This window comes from Canis lupus, chromosome 19, assembly GCF_048164855.1.
Source record: "Canis lupus baileyi chromosome 19, mCanLup2.hap1, whole genome shotgun sequence".
Classification (NCBI taxonomy): domain Eukaryota; kingdom Metazoa; phylum Chordata; class Mammalia; order Carnivora; family Canidae; genus Canis; species Canis lupus.
The window spans coordinates 40,985,001-41,000,168 of record NC_132856.1 but is presented as its reverse complement, the minus strand read 5'-3'; the positions used below and the strand labels follow the sequence as shown (position 1 = coordinate 41,000,168).

The 15,168-nt window shown below is 42.5% G+C and overlaps 1 protein-coding gene across 5 annotated transcripts in view; it reads left to right on the top strand.

Annotated features, from left to right (window-relative positions):
- Positions 1–2,082: 2,082 nt before the first annotated feature.
- The window catches only part of RBM6 (RNA binding motif protein 6), a 124,849-nt gene continuing 111,763 nt past the window's right edge, over positions 2,083–15,168 (top strand). For 2 of the 5 annotated variants that reach the window (XM_072786148.1, XM_072786147.1), the window contains exon 1: positions 2,083–2,269. The gene's annotated coding sequence lies outside the window, so the exon portion shown is untranslated. The remainder of the gene's footprint in view (positions 2,270–15,168) is intronic. The other 3 variants (XM_072786150.1, XM_072786151.1, XM_072786149.1) reach the window with 3 other exon arrangements.

The following is a 15,168-nucleotide window of genomic DNA, read 5'->3' as shown; positions in this document are numbered from 1 at the left end:
ATTATTACTCAAGGAGTTTGGTGTACAGTAAGAATAATTGGTGTCTTAATAAGGTTTACCTCTTTAGAGGACAAAGTACTATCTGATAAGGGAGAGAGATCCACCACCAACAATGAATTGTCCAGTTTGGGAAACAAAGTCAAAGTAGCCACAGTTAGTTCTGTGTAGCTGTTCCTCCTCTTCCCTGTAATTTCTTAGTGCTAGTGTGCTCAGGGCTGGAACTCTGCTCTCCTGCCTACACTCCCTCCCTCATTCCCTTGGTCATCTCATAAAAGCCTGTGGCTTCAGATACTGGCATCAGCAATACGCTGATACCTCCCAGATTTGCATCTCTAACACTGACCTATTATCCTGAATTCCAGGCTGATGTATCCAATGACCAATTCCATGTCTCATTTTAATACTAGGCATCAAAAAATTCAATCTACCCCAAACAGCTCTTGCTCTTCCTACCAAAACTGCTTGCCCATATTCTTCCCTTTCTGTCCTTATCCCAGTTCATGTCTTCTGTTGCCAGACGGGTACAGGTATAATCCTTCTGTGGTTGTATTATTACAACAGACTCCTAAATGGCTGCACTGCTTCTGCCCTTCCTACCTTTGGCCTATTTCCACACAGCAGCCAGAGGGATCCTATTAACATGGATATCAAGTTATGATATTATTCTATTTGGAGCCCTCCAATGACTTCCCATGTCCCTCCTTACAGAAACCAAACTCATTTCAGTAGAGATTGTATATCTTGTTTAGTTCCTTGTCCATCTCCAGTAACTACCCCACCCCCATCTCCAGTAGAGCAGCAAATTTTATCAGCTTTGTTTGTTCCTATATCCCCAGCACCTGATACAGTGCCTGGCACACACAGGCCCCTCACAGTTTCCGAATGAAGGAAAGGCTTCTGGACAAGATGCCTGAAAAGTAGGAATTTTAAAGACTACTTAACCCAACAACCTCTTCTCTATAGATAAGCATTGCTTTATTTTAGGATGCTTTACAGGCTTTTCTTGTGGCAGATTCCTTTGATCCCATGATGTTGAATTCAGGCTACAAAATCAGGTTACCTTTTGTAAGGGTCCACCCATAACAGACACCAGGTGGCCGGAACCAGCAAGCATATCAACAGTGTAGATAACCCACCTGGAAGCTTGCAGCTTGCCATTTGAAGATTAGCTGTAAGGAGATTCTGGAAATGAGCTGCAAACTGAAAGCGTTTCTGCTAGATTGGGAGATTTGCAGATAACCTTCCAGTTCTGAGACCTCCCACAAGTCGCTCTTGGCCAGATTTATTTCCTGAGATCCAGCAAGGCCCTGTGGAAGCTGAAGCTGGGTGGATTTTCCCTCATTGGCAGTACTGAACCTTTAACATAGGTGGTATTTGCTTGATATTCTTTTTTTTTTTTTTTTTTAAATTTTATTTATTTTATGATAGTCATCAGAGAGAGAGAGAGGCAGAGACACAGGCAGAGGGAGAAGCAGGCTCCATGCACCGGGAGCCCGATGTGGGATTCGATCCTGGGTCTCCAGGTCGCGCCCTGGGCCAAAGGCAGGCGCCAAACCGCTGCGCCACCCAGGGATCCCTTTACTTGATATTCTTTAGCGGGGGGATTGCCTAACTTGGAAACCCATCAGAAGGAAAGGGGGAGGAGCCTCTGATTACTGCTTCTCTAATTCAAATGCTTCTCTTGCACCTATCCTCGGGTCGTGGGCCAAAGGGTTAAGCTGGACAGAGGGGGTCAGGATCAGGCGCTTGTGTGGGCCTTCCTTCCTTGGAAGACTTAGGCGGGAGAAGTCTCACCCTGCCTTTACAAAGACAGGAAAGAAGGTGGCCTCAAACTAGGCAGACCAAAGCCTGATCCGTGCTCCCGGTGGGGAGCAAACCTAGGGCAGGCCAATCCAAAGGCCGACCTCACTTCCAGCTCAACTCTAAGGAGAGCACCGGAAGACAAGCCAGGGTCTAAACCACAACCCCCAGCAGGCCCCGCGAACGTGGGGAGGCACGTCCTCTCATTGGACGCCGGCGTGCAGCGTGCCCTCACGCCTGGCTCCCGTACACAGCCCCGCCCCCCCACGCGCGGGGCACGGCGGGAGTGGAGTCGGAGCGACCTGCCGCTGTACTCTATCTCCCGGCGGGCAGAGCGCTGAAGGCGGCGGCGCGGCGCCTTTGTGGAGGCAGCGGCCCGGCGCGGAGGAAGTTCCGGTCTCCGCGACGCTGGGTCGGTGGCGGCGGCTGAGGATTAGGAGGAGCGGGCCGTGGAGGCCGCGCTGCCTCGGTAAGGGCCTAGGGCAGTGGAGAGGGCGTGCCGGGGCCTGCGGGGAGGGAGGCGGCCTGCCAGGCCGCTACTGAAGTCGCGGGTCCGCGAGGCCTGGCAGCTGCGGCTTCGGTGTCGCGGGGCGGCCGCGGCCTCGCTCGGGAAGAAGAGAGCCAAGTGGCGGTGTGGTGAGGGAGGCGCCGCCCTCGGGAGGAACGCCCCGGAACGGTCGCGGGCCCGGGGCGGGGCCCGGCGCGGCGGTAGAATTACCGGTGCAGCCTCGGGGCTGTCGGCTGCGGGTAGGGGCCTGGCGCGTGGTTACGGTTTGGTGCTTCTGGTCTGTGGAGCCGCAGGCGGGTCCTTTCTTCTTCCTTTTTTCCTGCTTTTGCAGGAATCTGATCCAGTTCTGAGGCATTGCTTGAGAAAGAGGCCTTCGTGTGCCTGGCACGTAGTTTCGTCCTTAGACCTGGCTAGGCACGAATGGGCTCGGCCGTGCCACCGGGTGTGCGAGCTCGGAGCCCGGCACGCGGGGCTGTAGAACCTGGAGGCAGGGGAGTGGTCTGGTGGGTTCTGCGCCCGTTGGGAGAATGTGGGAGGAGGGAATTTTTTTTTTTTTTTTTTTTTGTATTTTCTCTTCAGATTCCTTTTAGCATTGTAAATCTGTGTTTTCCTCCTAACTTTAGTATTGATTCAACTCTAGGAGTGCTTTTTTTTTTAAAGGACTATGTTTTGTAAGGTACATACACTTTTAAGGGTAATGGTATTTTTTGCATATTCCAGCTTTGCAGGTGAAGGTCAGAGTTGCTGGATCTAATTGAAGGAGTTCAGTAGATATTTATTTATTTATTTATTCATTCATTCATTCATTCATTCATTCATGAAAGAGAGAGAGAGAGAGAGGCAGAGACACAGGCAGAGGGAGAAGGAGGCTCCATGCAGGGAGCACGACATGGACTCGATCCCGGGTCTCCAGGATCGCGCCCTGGGCTGAGGGCGGCCCTAAACCGCTGAGCCACCCGGGCTGCCCAGTTCAGTAGACTCTGATGAGCCTGGTCATTTGGTTCATTTTCTGAACTCTGGATTGTGCCCTAGGTTTGTTTTCGACTTTCTGTTGAGTAATGCCACCAGTGTGAATAGTTTATAATGTCAACATCAGCAAACTTGTGAGGACTATAGGCAGAGGTATCAAGAACTGATGGGTGGGGGATGCCTGGGTGGCTCAGCAGTTTGGCGCCTGCCTTCGGCCCAGGGCGTGATCCTGAAGACCTGGGATCGAGTCCCACGTCGGGCTCCCTGCATGGAGCCTGCTTCTCTCTCTGCCTGTGTCTCTGCCTCTCTCTCTCTCTCATTAATAAATAAATAAAATCTTTATTAAAAAACAAAACAAAAAAAAACTGATGGGTAACAGTGAAACTAGCAACGTGTAAAGCACATTGCTTAACTAATGGCCTGTTACTATTTTGGTGAAACACAGACAAGTTGGACCTGAACCTTGTCTCATTAATTAGCACCTAATTGGGTACTTAACCTATAGGATAGGTACTAGGTCTCTTTTCTGGACATCTTCAGTCGCTTCCTTCTTCTTCCTTCTTTCTTCTTTCTTCTTCTTCTTCCTGATTTTTATTATTTATTCGTGAGAAACACAGAGAGGCAGAGACATAGAGGGAGAAGCAGGCCCATGCAGGAAGCCTGATGTGGGACTCGATCCCAAGACTCCGAGATCACTCCCTGAGCCAAAGGCAGATGCTCAACCACTGAGCCACTCAGGTGTTCCTGCAGCACCCTTCTTTATAGAATTCTGTTACCAGACTGGGGTTTTTGCTGCCTTTAGGATCCTAGGTTGTTGTAGCCTTTCAGAGGAGACTTGTCAAAGCTTGGGTTGGGGCGGTGAGTGCATGTTACTAAATGAGCTCTCTTATTGCAAATACTTGAGCAAGGTTATACTCTTCTGCCAAAGTTTAAATGTATAAACTACTGTTAAAAATCAGATTCAGGGTTGTAATAAAATTAAAACTATTAGAAAGTTATGAAATTTTAAAGATCATAACTCATTCCTGGATGGTCTTTTTTTAGCCATATACCAAGTGCTTAGAATTAATTTTTCTGCCATACTCCCACAGTACCTTCTTCATCTCATTTACTTAGTTAATGGGGCATCTGTTGAATGCCTTTTATAACCCTCCTGTCAATGCTGTGGGACTCAGAATAGCAGAGTAGGTAACTGGTGGAGCTCTAGAATCTGATAGGTTTTGAATCCTTGACTCCTCCACTAATTCAATTACATTGGATAAATTACCCTTAGTTTCCTTATATGTGAAATGAGGTTCTTGTGAGGTTTTATGTAATGCTTTTAGAACAGTGCTTGGAGGGGATCCCTGGGTGGCTCAGCGGTTTAGCGCCTGCCTTTGGCCCAGGGCGCGACCCTGAGGTCCCGGGATCAAGTCTCGCTTTGGGCTCCCAGCATGGAGCCTGCTTCTCCCTCTGCCTGGGTCTCTGCCTCTCTCTCTCTCTCTCTGTGTCCATCATGAATAAATAAATAAATCTTTTTTTTAAAAAAAGAACAGTGGTGTGTAGAAAGTGTCCACTAAATGTTAACCACCTCTGTTGTCTTTTCCCTTTATTGAGATGTAGTTTGTAATTCATGTGCCATACAATTAACCATTTAGAGTGTGTAATTCAATACTTTTTATATATTACATTGCTAATTTCTTTCCAAAGGTGTGGTAAATATATTTTGTTACAAAAATGTAACAAAATTTGCTATTTAAACCACTTCTTTTGATTTTTTTTTTTAAAGTTTATTTATTTAAGGAATCTCTGCACCCAGCATGGGCTCAAACTTATTACCTGGAAATCAAGAGCCACACAACCTTCTGATTGAGCCAGCCAGACACCCCTAAGCCATTTTTAAGTGTAAAATTCAGTGCATTAATTACATACATAGTGTAGTGCAACCATCCCCACTATTTCCAAAACTTTTTTGTCATCCCAAACAAACTCTTATCCATTAGCAAATAACTCATTGTTCCCTTCCTTCAGCCCCTGGTGGCCCCTAATTTATAGTCTGTCAATGTGAATTTCTCTGTTTTAGGTATCCCATGCAAGTGAAATCATACAATATTTATCCTTTCATGTCTGACATATTTTACTTACCATGATGTTTTCATGGTCTATTCACATCATAGCATGTATGCAAACTTCATTCCTTTTTTTAAAAGTTTATTTATTTATTTATCTCTACATCCAACATGGGGCCCAAACTTACAACCCCAAGAGTTGCTCACTCTTCTGACTAAGCCAGCCCGGCACCCCAGACTTCATTCCTTATTTATTTTTAAATTAAATAAAATCTTTTAAAATATTTTATATATTTGACAGAGAGGGAGAGAGAGCACAAGAAGGGGGAATGGCAAGGAGAGGGAGAAGCAGACTCTCTGCTAAGCAGGGAGCTGAAGTGGGGCTTGATCCCAGGACCCTCAGATCATGACCTGAGCTGAAAGGCCGATGCTTATCCAACTGAGCCATCCAGGTGCCCCTCCCCCCATTTTAAAAAAAATAAAAAAAAAATTTAAGTGGAGATGTAATTGACATTCTCCTTTATGATTGAGTAAATATTTCGTTGGTGTGAATAGGCCACTTTTTTTTTTAGGCCACATTTTATCTGTTCATTTGTTGGTAGATAACCATCGTTTCCATCTTTTGGCTATTGTAAATCATGCTGCTATGGGGATCCCTGGGTGGCTCAGGGGTTTAGCGCCTGCCTTTGGCCCAGGGCGTGATCCTGGAGTGTCGGGATCGAGTCCCACATCAGGCTCCCCTCATGAAGCCTGCTTCTCCCTCTGCCTGTGTCTCTGCCTCTCTTTCTCTCTGTGTCTCTCATGAATAAATAAATAAAATCTTAAAAAAAAATCATGCTGCTATGAACATAGACATATGCATTTTCTGGATATTAATCTTTTATTGGATATGTGATTTGCAAATATTTTCTCCCAATCTCTGTGGTGTCCTTTTACTCTATTGATAGTGTTCTTTGATGCAGAAGTTTTTCATTTTGATGAAGTCCAATTTTGTCTGTTTTTCTTTTGTTGACTGTGCCTTTGGTGTCATAGCCAAGAGATCGTTGCCAAATCCAATGTATGAAGCTTTTCTCTTTTTATTGTAAGGGTTTTATAGTTCTAGCTCTTACATTTAGGTCTATGATCCATTTTGAGATAATGTTATATGTGGTGCTAGGAAAAGGTCCCACTTCATTCTTTTGCATTTGGATATCCAAGTTTTCCTGTGAGCATCTGTTGAAAATACTGTCTTTTCTTCTTTTTTTTTTTTTTTAAATGTTTATTTATTTATGATAGTCACAGAGAGAGAAAGAGAGAGAGGCAGAAACACAGGCAGAGGGAAAAGCAGGCTCCATGCACCGGGAGCCCGACATGGGATTCGATCCCGGGTCTCCAGGATCGCGCCCTGGGCCAAAGGCAGGCAACAAACCCCTGCGCCACCCAGGGATCCCTGTCTTTTCTTCTTGATAGTCTTGGCAGCCTTGTTGAAAATATCCTGACCAAAAAAAATAAAAAAATAAAAAAATCCTGACCATATATGTAAGAATTTATTTCTGGGTTCTCTATTTCACTGATCTGTATGTTTGTCCTTATACCAATACCACACTGTTTTGATAACTGTAGCTTTGTAGTAAGTTTTGAAATCAGGAAGTGTAAGTCCTCTAATTTTTTTTTTAAGGTTTTATTTATTTATTCATGAGAGATGGGGGGCGGAGGGGCAGAAGCAGAGGCAGAGGGAGAAGCAGGCTCCATGTGGGACTTGATCCCGGGTCTCCAGGATCACACCCTGGGTCGAAGGCTGTGCTAAACTGCTGAGCCACCTGGGCTGCTCTCTAATTCTTTTTCAAGACTGTTTTGGCTCTTCAGAGTCTTTTGAAAAAATTTTTTTTAAAGATTTTATTTATTTATTGATGAGAGACACAGAGAGAGAGAGAGAGAGACAGCCAGAGAGAGGCAGAGACAGGCAGAGGGAGAAGCAGGCTCCATGCAGGGAGCCTGATGTGGGACTCGATCCCAGGTCTCTAGGATCACTCCCCAGTTTAGCGCTGAAGGTGGTGCTAAACCGCTGAGCCACCCGGGCTGCCCAGCTTTTGAAATTCTATATGAATTTCAGGTTTTTTTTTTTTTTTTTCTGAGCATTGGCTTTAGAACCAGATGGTCTTGAGTTTGCATATTAGCTTTTCCTCATACTATTTTGGGGCAAGTCTTAACCTATTTGAGCTTCAGTTGCATGGTCTCTAAAGTGGGAATAGTAACTTGAGTTTATCCTACAGAGGACTTGTGATGATTAAATGAGAAAACCCATGTAAAGTCCTTAACTGGGGCAGACTCAGCACTCAGTTGTACTTGTCTTTATCACTTTTCATTTTGGAGAGTTGGATGAGACCTACTAAGGAAGATCCTTTCCAGCTTAATGTTATTATGATTCTAAAAACCTGAGCATGGTAGCAGTAGTAATAATATTTATTACCTTGTTTTAAAATTCTTTAAAACTTTTTTTGGAGGCATAGTTTCCATATTGAAAAATTCCTCCATTGTAAGGGCTCAACTTGGTGTAATTATCACTACTCTTCAGATTTAGAATATTTCCAACACCTCAGAACATTCCTTAGTTCCTGTTTGTTGTTTATTCCCACTTCTCCAACTGCAAGTCCTAGTATCTACTGATTTGCTTCCTGTCTTTGTAATTTTATGTTTTCTAGAAATTTCATATAATTGGAACTATATAATTCTCAATCTTCTGTGTCTGGCTTCTTTCACTTGTAATGTTTTTTGAGGTTCATCCATGTTGTTGAATTCTTTTTTATGGTGTCTCTCTTTGGTTCATCCATTCATCTATTGATAGACATTTGGACTGTTTCCAGTTTGGGGCTATTATAAACAATGAGGCTATGAATATGATTGCTTCTTATGCATGATCTGGTTTACTCCTGATAGTAATCGTATGAGTTAGGTACCATTATTCCTATAGTATAGGTGAGCTTTGAGGCATATAGAAGTTAAATAATTTATCAAGGGTGCAATATAAAAAGGTAGGTTCTTCAGACTACGATCTTTAACCTAGGTATACACAAAAACATTCCAGAGAGAGTGTGTGTATGTGTCTATGTGTGTGTGTGTGTGTGTGTGTATATATATATATATATATATATATATATATATATATATATATATATAACCTCTGAGCCACCCATAAAACTCTTAGAAGAAACCAGGGAAAGCATCATGCATTGGATTTGGAAATGATCTGGGCACGACACTAAAGGCATAGTCAGCAAAAGAAAAAAATAGATAAATTGGACTTCATCAAAATGAAAAACTTTTCTTCACCAAAGAACACTGTCAACAGGGGATCCCTGGGTGGCTCAGCGGTTTGGTGCCTGCCTTTGGCCCAGGGCGTGATCCTGGAGTCCCGGGATCGAGGCCTGTGTCGGGCTCCCGGCATGGAGCCTGCTTCTCCCTCCTCCTGTCTCTCTCTCTCTCTCTCTCTCTCTCTCATAAATAAAATAAATCTTAAAAAAAAAATAAAGTATTTAAAAAAAAAAAGAACACTGTCAACAGAGTAAAAAGATACCCCACAGGATGGGAGAAAATATTTTTAAGTATTATCTGATAAGGAATTAATATCCAGAATATATAGAAAACTTCTGAACTCAACAACAACAAAAATACAACCTGATTCAAAAATGGGCAAAGGACTTGAATAGACATTTCTCTAAAGAAGGTTATATAGATGGCCAATAAGCCCATGGAAAAATACTCAACATTGTGAATGATTATGGAAATGCAAATCAAAAAGACAGTGAGATGTCACTTCACACCCATTAGGATGATGACTATTAAAGCAATAACAACATGCTTCCAAAACCGAAAATAACAAGTGTTAGTGATGGTGTGGAGAAATTGGAACTTGTATTATCCTCTTATGGCTACTGTCACACACTACCACAGATGAGGTAGCTTAAATAACAAATGTATTTTCTCTCACTCTGGAGGCTAAAGTCCAAGATCAAGGTGTCAGCAGGGTTGGGTTTTTGTGAGGCCTTTCTCCTTGGATTGTAGAAAGCTGCCCTCTTGCAATGCCCTCGCACAAACTTTCCTCTGTACATCATGCATTTGTAGTATCTCTTCCTCTAACACCAAACCTGTTGGATTAGGGTGCCACTCTTTTTTTTTTATGATTTTATTTATTCATTCATTCATTCATTCATTCATCCATCCATCCATCCATCCATCCATCCATCCATCCATTCATTCATTCATTCATAAGAGACATAGACAGGCAAAGACACAGGCAGAGAGAAGCAGGCTCCATGCAGGGAGCCCGATGTGGGACTTGATCCTGTAACTCCAGGATCCTGGGCTGAAAGCAGGCACTCAACTGCTGAACCACCCCGGCGTCCCATGGGTACCACTTTTAAGACCTTAAAAAAAAATTTTTTTTTAAGATTTTATTTCTTTATTCATGACACAGAGAGAGAGGCAGAGACATAGGCAGGAGAAGCAGACTCCCTATGGGGAGCCTGATATGGGACTTTTTTTTTTTTTTTTAAGATTTTTATTTATTCATGAGAGAGGCACAGACACAGGCAGAGGGAGAAGCAGGCTCCATGCAGGGAGCCCAACATGGGACGCGATCCCGGGTCTCCAGGATCACACCCTGCCTGGGCAGAAGGCAGGCACTAAACCTCTGAGCCACCCAGGGATTCCCCCTGATGTGGGACTTAATCCCGGAACCCTGGGATTACGCCCTGAGCCAAAGCCAGACGCTCTACCACTGAGCCACTCAGGCGTCCCCAATTCATTCCATTTTTTAAGCTATTAGGAATAAAGCTGTTGTGAACATTTTTGTACAAGTTTTCATTTATCTTGGGTAAAAACTTAGAAGCGAAATTGCTAAGTCGTAGGGTAGTGTTTGTCAGGCCAGTTTCTAAAGTGGTTGTACCATCTTGCATTCTTTCCAGCAGTATATAAGAGTTCTGATTGCTGAAAATCCTTGTGTATTTGCTTTTGTAAGGCATTTTAATTTTAGTAGTTCTAATGGGTGGGTATTAGGATCTCATTGTGGTTTTAATTTGTTTTCCTTATGACTAATAATAGTAAGCATTTGTCAGCTGTGTTACAAATATTTACTTCTGTTCCATAGTTTGCCTATTCATTTTTAAATAGTGTCTTTTGAAGTACAAGTTTTAATTTTAATCTTTTCTTTTATGATTAATGCTTTCTGCATCCTTTATAGAAATCTTTGCTAACACCAAGCTGAAAAGATTTTCTCCCATGTTTTTTAGAAGATTTATAGTTTTAGCTTCTACATTTATGTCTGATCCATTTTTAATCAGCTTTTAAGTGTGGTGTGATGGTAGGCAAGCAGGTGCCAAGAAAGGGGAATCAGGATATGGTTCTGGAGAGGGAGCCTGAGAAACAGATGCCACATCTAGGAATGGCATCAGGCATGTAAATTCCCCATTCCAAATCTGAGGACTCTTGAGGGGCCCTGTAATTGGGATCAATACACTTAAAATCTTTTATTGGAAATTTTGCAAGGGACAAAGGTGCCACCAGCAGCCACAAACTCCAGTTCCCACAGTGCATATTAAAGTTGCTACTGTTTAAAAACTTCTAAGTGGATCTTATTTGGTAGGTGCTCAAACCAACCTTTGCCTGTTGATGCCCCCTTGATGTTTTTAGCTGAGTGTGCTATGGGGCCCAAAGCATTTACCTTGGAAAAAATTAGAGTGTTTGGTGCAGAAGCAAGCTACTGCATACTGCAGATAAACTATAGAATCGGACCCCTGGTTCTGCTTTGTTGGCTCTTGGAACTGAAATCATGATTATGATTAAAAAGGATGGCCCTGGGTATTAGAATTTTGCTGCTAGAAAAATTATAACATTTTTGGACCTTTGCAAGATGGACCAGAGTGGAAACACTTGCCAAGAATGTTTTCATTTATTTATTTATTTATTTTTAAAGGTTTTATTTACTTATTCATGAGAGACACACACAGAGAGAGGCACAGACACAGGCAGAGGGAGAAGCAGGCTCCATGCAGGAAGCTTTATGTGGGATTCAGTGCCAGGACTCCAGGATCACACCCCGGGCCAAAGGCGGTGCTAAACTGCTGAGCACCCAGGCTGCCCTATTTTCCTTTTTTTAAGCAAGATTTATTTATTTTAGACAGAAAGAGAGCACACATGTGAACGGGAGGAGGGGCAGAGGAGAGAATTGCAAGCAGACTCTCCACTGAGCATGAAGCCCAACATAGAGCTCCATCTCACGATCCTGAGATCATGACCTGAACTGAATTCAAGAGTCAACTGAGCCACTCAGGCACCTCCCAAGAATGCTTTTATTAATAAAGAATGAAAGGCAGAGGAGGCTCGAAAACAATCAGTTGCCATCATTGTTCCAACCATAGAGTGCTGACCTACAATGGAGTGTTTTTTGCCAAACCCACTGGTCACCTTCCAGGAAACCAGTCTTTAGGTTCTAAAGGAGTGTGACTGCAAAGTTCAGTGGAAGGACGTGGCTAGGAGTGTAGCCTATAGTTTATTATAATGCTCGCCACCTCCAGAACCACCTGATCCCTGTTCAACTGCTGTTCATTTGGAACCATTTTTCACTTCAATTTTCAAAATTCTCATTTGACTATTTACTACTCATCCAGATCTGTACCTGTAATAGTTTCTTTTTTTCTTTTTTATAAAATATTTTATTTATCCGTTTGACAGAAAGAGCACGAGCACACAAACGGGAGCAACAGAGGGAAAGGGAGAAGCAGGCTCTCTGCTGATCAGGGAGCCCAATGCAGGGCTTGATCCCAGCACGCTGGGATCAGGACCTGAGCCAAAGGCAGACTCTCAACCAACTGAACACACCTCCCTGCCCCCTACCGACCCCACAGTAGTTTCATATGCCAGTCTTTAGAACTCACCAGAGGGTTCTTTTACTGATTGGTGGGTAGCATGTGTTGGTGGGATCTGGTTAGTTGTGGTGGCAGGCCCTTGTCAGTCCCACTTAATGGTTCACTGCCTGCCACAGTTGTGTATGGAATTGATGTTTTAGTACCATTTAATTTCAGAGTTCAGTGATATGGTAGGTGACTTGTTCTATACTTCCTAATAGATTCCCACTTTCTTGGCTCCTGTCTTATGTGTATATCAACCAGTGTTTTTTGCTAGGATCTGATAAGCTTCAGTATTTATTTATTTGTTTATTTTAAAAGATTTTATTTATTTATTCATGAGACACAGAGAGAGGCAGAGACATAGGCAGAGGAAGAAGCAGGCGCCCTGCAGGGAGCCTGATGTAGGACTCGATCCCAGGATCATGCCCTGAGTCAAAGGCAGATGCTCAGTCACTGAGCCACCCAGGTCCCCATGAGCTTCAGCATTTAAAGCTTTAACCTGGCATTGAGGTCGTCCTCCGAAATGCCAGTTCTGCTTACCAAAAGTGGCCATGGCTTCATGCCAGCAATTCAACAGTTTTTGCCCAAAGTTTGAGAATAGTTTTGAGATCATTACAGCCCAAGACCCATAATCATTTGCTTTGCTTGCTGAATTAAACTACATGTCTGTGAGAACTCTAGTCATCTCGAAGAAAACTTTTAAGTAAGCTCCACGCCCAGTGTGGAGCTTGAACTCCCAACCTTGAGATCAGTAGTCACAAGCTCTACCAACTGAGCCAGGCACATCTCAGGATGTGCCCCCTGAGAAAAACTTGGGAGGGAACTATTAATAGATGGTTTGACAAATCTTTTGCTTACCAGCAGTGTATGAGCATTCTTACTTGTCCACATCTTCACCAACTTATCTTTTTTTATCATAACCATTCCAGTAGATGTGAAGTGGTATCTTTGTGGTTTTGGTGTGCATTTCCCTTATGGGGAGCATTTTTCCTGTGCTCATTGACCATTTGTCATCTTTGGAGAAATGTCTACTCTTGTCTTTTGCCTGCTTGTAAATTGGGTTTTTTTTGTTGTTGTTGTTGAATTATAAAATTATATAAAATTATGTATTCTGGATACAAATCCCTTATCAAGTATATGATGTGTACACATTCTTTTTCCATTTTGTGAGCTGCCTTTTCACTTTCTTGATGGTATCCTTTTAAGCACAAAGGTTTTATTTTATTTATTTATTATTTTAAAATATTTTTATTTGAGAGAGAGAAAAAGAGAGAGCACAAAGAAGGGGGAAAAACAGAGAGAGAAACAGGCTTCCTGCTAAGCAGGGAGCCGACATGGGGCTCGATCCCAGGACCTTGGGAGCATGACCCAAGCCAAAGGCAGATTGCTTAACCACTAGCCACCCAGGCACCCCTAAAGCACAAAAGTTTTAAATTTGGATGATATCCAATTTATTTTTCATTTTGTTGCTTTTGCTTTTGGTATCTGTCTTATCTTAGAAACCATTGCCTAATCCAAGGTCATGAAGATTTATGCCTCTTTTTTTTTTTTTTAAGAATTTTACAGTTTTACACTTAGGTCTTTGATCCATTTTGAGTTAATTTTTATAAATAGCATGAGCTGTAGGGATCCAACTTCATTCTTTTCCACAGGGACATGTTGTCTCAGTACCATTTGTTAAAAAGACTGTCCTTTCTTCATTCGATTATCTTTGGCATTCTTGTCTAAAACACTTGACCCTAAATGAGGGTTTAATTTTGAACTTTGAATCGTGTTCCATTGATCTTTATGTTCATTGTTATGCCACTGCCACACTGTCTTGATTACTTAAACTTTGTATTAAGTTTTAAAATCAGGAAGTGTGAGTCCTCTAACTTTGTTATATATACAGGCATACTTTGTTTTGTTACATTTTACAGATAATTGCATTTTTAAAAAAGATTTTATTAAAAAATAAAAGATTTTATTTATTTATTCACAAGAGGCAGAGACACAGGCAGAGGGAGAAGCAGGCTCCACGCAAGGAGCCCGATATGGGACTCGATCCCAGGACTCCAGGATCACACCCTGAGCCACCCAGGCGTCTCGATAATTGCATATTTTATAGACTAAAGAAGGTTTGTGGCTACCCTGAGTTGAGCAAGTTTATCAGTGCCATTTTCCACCAGCGTTTGCTTACTTTGTATCTCTGTATTACATTTTCACAATATTTCAAACTTTACGTTATTATTATATTTGTTATAGTGATCTGTGATCAGTGATTACAATTTGCTAAAAGCTCAGATGATAGCATTTTTTGCCAGTAAAGTATTTTTTATTAAGGTATGTGCATTGTATTTTTAGACAGAATGCTATTGCATATTTAATAGACTACTATATAGTGTAAACATTTATATGTACTAGGAAACCAAAAAATTCATTTCACTTGCTTTACTGCAATACTCACTTTATTGCAGTAGTATGGAACCAAACCTGCAATATCTTCAAGGTATGCCTTTATTCTTTTCTCTTTTGCACAGATGGTATGGTATTACAAATAGTATTTTGTACGTTTTTTTGTACATATTTTTAAACTTAATATATAATTGCTGGTCCTAGATCAGTTAACATAATTACCTCATTTTTTAGAGAATTGTGTGGCATTTCAGTAGTGCAGTACACTCTATTGATGTACATTTAGATTTTGTAATCTTTTGCTGTTATAAACAGTGCTGCCCTTGGGATCCCTGGGTGGCGCAGCGGTTTAGTGCCTGCCTTTGGCCCAGGGCGCGATCCTGGAGACCCGGGATCGAATCCCACGTCGGGCTCCCGGTGCATGGAGCCTGCTTCTCCCTCTGCCTGTGTCTCTGCCTCTCTCTCTCTCTCTCTGTGACTATCATAAATAAATAAAAATTAAAAATAAATAAATAAACAGTGCTGCCCTGTGCGCGTTTGTAAACATGTCACCTCACACTATAAG